The 3,862-nt window shown below is 47.0% G+C and overlaps 1 non-coding gene across 1 annotated transcript; it reads left to right on the top strand.

Annotated features, from left to right (window-relative positions):
* Positions 1–327: 327 nt before the first annotated feature.
* Positions 328–403, top strand: trnaa-ugc (transfer RNA alanine (anticodon UGC)). Its single transcript has one exon. It is a non-coding gene; the product is annotated as a tRNA-Ala (tRNA).
* Positions 404–3,862: the final 3,459 nt, after the last annotated feature.

Raw genomic sequence — 3,862 nt, 5'->3', positions numbered from 1 at the left:
ACCATGCTTCATTCCATAGAGACCCCACTGACCCAGCATACCATGCTTCACACCAGAGAGACCCCACTGACCCAGCATACCATGCTTCACTCCAGCCAGACCCCACTGACCCAGCATACCATGCTTCACTCCAGAGAGACCCCAATGACCCAGCATACCATGCTTCACTCCAGAGAGACCCCACGGACCAGCATACCATGCTTCACTCCAGAGAGACCCCACTGACCCAGCATTACATGCTTCACTCTAGAGAGACCCCAATGACCCAGCATACCATGCTTCTCACTCCAGAGAGACCCCAATGACCCAGCATACCATGCTTCACTCGGTCCCGTGTGGCTCAGTTGGTAGAGCGTGGTGTTTGCAACGCCAGGGTTGTGGGTTCGATTCCCACGGGGGACCAGTACGGAGAAAAAATGTATGAGATGTATGCATTCACTACTGTAAGTCGCTCTGGATAAGAGCGTCTGCTAAATGACTAAAATTTAAATTAAATTTAAATTTGTACATTTTTTTTGATTTTTTTTTTGAATTTTTCAAAAAAAAATTCACTCCAGAGAGACCCCACTGACCCAGCATGCCATACTTCACTCCATAGAGACCCCACTGACCCAGCATACCATGCTTCACTCCAGAGAAACCCCACTTACCTAGCATACCATGCTTCACTCCAGAGAAACCCCACTGACCCAGCATACCATGTTTCACTACAGCCAGATCTCACAGACCCAGCACACCATGCTTCACTCCATAGAGACCCAGCGACACTAAATACCCTTCTCGTTTTTCAGAGAAAGCAGCCAGTTTCACCGTGGTCAGATCACAGAACATCTCAATCCTGGCCAAAGACCTGTGATGGCTTTAGAACAACCATTGTATGCTCTTAGTTCAGTGGAGCTTTTCCTAATGTTTGGTGGACTTCACATAGAGACGGTCCTAAGACACACAACAGGAGAACTTTGATGGCTCAGGTTGGACATCTGCCTTGTGTGAAGCTGAGGTGGCACCTTCAGGGATAGCAAGCTCATTATTGAAGGCAGCACACTTGACTAAAACCAGGCACAGTCATCAAGTTACTTTGTTTTCATTGTCAAAAATGCTTGGCTATTGGAGTCCACATGTGTTTCTTTTGATACATGGATATCAGACATGATTCAGAGGTATGCAAACTTCCAGTTCTGGAAAATGTGTCTTGAATTTGAGAGACTTATGATTTTTATGTCCGTGCACACAGAACTATAGATTCCATGGCAGCTGAACCATTTCAACCCTTCATCCGGATTGGTCCACTTTCACATTGCTTGAGAGATAGCTGTGTTCTCTCTGACAAGACAACCAGCTTGAGAGATAGCTGTGTTCTCTGACAAGACAACCAGCTTGAGAGATAGCTGTGTTCTCTCTGACAAGACAACCTGCTTGAGAGATAGCTGTGTTCTCTCTGACAAAATAACCAGCTTGAGAGATAGCTGTGTTTTCTCTGACAAAACAACCAGCTTGAGAGATAGCTGTGTTCTCTCTGACAAGACAACCAGCTTGAGAGATAGCTGTGTTCTCTCTGACAAGACAACCAGCTTCAGAGATAGCTGTGTTCTCTCTGACAAGACAACCATCTTGAGAGATAGCTGTGTTCTCCCTGACAAGACAACCAGCTTGAGAGATAGCTGTGTTCTCTCTGAAAAGACAACCAGCTTGAGAGATAGCTGTGTTCTCTCTGACAAGACAACCAGCTTGAGAGATAGCTGTGTTCTCTCTGAAAAGACAGCCAGCTTGAGAGATAGCTGTGTTCTCTCTGACAAGACAACCAGCTTGAGAGATAGCTGTGTTCTCTCTGAAAAGACAACCAGCTTGAGAGATAGCTGTGTTCTTTCTGACAAGACAACCAGCTTGAGAGATAGCTGTGTTCTTTCTGACAAGACAACCAGCTTGAGAGATAGCTGTGTTCTCTCTGACAAGACAACCAGCTTGAGAGATAGCTGTGTTCTCTGACAAGACAACCAGCTTGAGAGATACCTGTCTTCTCTCTGAAAAGACAACCAGCTTGAGAGATACCTGTCTTCTCTCTGAAAAGACAACCAGCTTGAGAGATAGCAGTGTTTTCTCTGACAAGACAACCAGCTTGAGAGATACCTGTCTTCTCTCTGAAAAGACAACCAGCTTGAGAGATAGCAGTGTTTTCTCTGACAAGACAACCAGCTTGAGAGATAGCAGTGTTTTCTCTGACAAGACAACCAGCTTGAGAGATAGCTGTGTTCTCTCTGACAAGACAACCAGCTTGAGAGATAGCTGTGTTCTCTCTGACATTATTATTACTAGTAAAGCTATGGCTGTCTGACTATTTCCTCCACCCTGCACTGTGTGAAGCTAGTCCTCTCCACTCCTCTCCTCCACTTCCTCCCCTCTCCTCACCACCCCTCTCCTCCCCTCTCCTCCCCTCTCCTCTCCTCTCCACCCCTCTCCTCCCCTTTCCTCTCCTCTCAACCCCTCTCCCCCCTCTCCTCTCAACCCCTCTCCTCCCCTCTCCACCCCTCTCCTCTCTACCTCTCTCTTCCCCTCATCTCTCCACCCCTCTCCTCCCATCTCCTCTCCACTCCTCTCCACCCCACTCCTCGCCTCCACTCTCCTCCCCTCTCCTCTCCTCTCCTCTCCACCCCTCCTCTCCACTCGCCTGTCCTCTCCACCCCTCTCCTCCCAGCTGATCCTTCTCTCCTCTCATCTGCTCTCCTTTCTGTGCTGCATTGAACATGCTGTGGGGAATGTTAATTTTATTCTATTCTATTCTAATCTAGTCTATTCTATTCTGTGTTTGCCTGATACATGTTATCTGTATGTTCTGTATTTTGATTGGCCCTTCTTCTCTGTGGAGTTTCATTCATGCTGTTTGCAGTGCTAGCATGCTAGGCTAATTGCTAAGCTAAAGCGCTAGTAAACTAAGGCAACTGTACACTGAAGAGCTAGCAGGCAAAAGCGCTATGCTAGGCTAGCTGGCCCACAGACACACAGCTCCTCCTCCACAGAAGCCCCCCCCTCTCTCTCTCTCTCTCTCTCAATTCAATTTAAGGGCTTTGCTCTTTCTCTCTCTCTCTCTCTCTCTCTCTCTCTCTCTCTCTCTCTCTTTCTCTTTCTCTTTCTCTTTCTCTTTCTCACTCTCTTTCTCACTCTCTTTCTCTTTCTCTTTCTCTTTCTCTTTCTCTCTCCAGCTGATTGACGTCAGCACTGACGCACAGTGCCCGGAGTGGCCAGCACTTCAAAGGGCGCCACACGCAGGACTGAAAATTAGTATTTTTAGCTGGCAGGGGGAGAAGAGGAAGAGGAGAGTGGCTGGACTTTGTCTGAGAGAGCACACACAGCTTAGTTAACAACACACTGAGCCACCTTTATCTTTCTCTCTCTCTCTCTCTTTCTTTCTTTCTTTCTTTCTTTCTTTCTTTCTTTCTTTCTTTCTTTCTTTCTTTATCTCATACCCGCTATCTCTCTCTCTCTCTCTCTCTCTCTATCTCTCTCTTTCCCTCTCTCTCTCCCTCTCTCTCCCTCTCGCTTTCTTCCTCTCGCCACCCACCCCCTTTTTCATTAGAAAAACAAGTGCTTACGTCAGTAAGGGTTTCCAGTTCAGTTCATTAGGATAGTTCATACCACAGTTATTATTATGGTTATAAAGGGGATTATTTTATTCTTATCCTCTCCTCTTCCTTACTCCTCTCCCCCTCTCCCTCCTCTCCTCTCCTTTCTTCCCTTCTCCTCCCCCCCTTTCCTCTCCTCTCTTCCATTCCCTTCCCTTCTCCACATCATGGCCTGTTGTTCATCACCACTGACCTGGTTTATTTTGTACACACACACACACACACACACACACACACACACACAC

The sequence above is a fragment of the Salmo salar genome, chromosome ssa06 (assembly GCF_905237065.1).
Source record: "Salmo salar chromosome ssa06, Ssal_v3.1, whole genome shotgun sequence".
In the NCBI taxonomy this organism is placed as follows: domain Eukaryota; kingdom Metazoa; phylum Chordata; class Actinopteri; order Salmoniformes; family Salmonidae; genus Salmo; species Salmo salar.
Note: the sequence above shows the minus strand (reverse complement) of the source record. Positions and strands in the feature narration are given on the sequence as shown.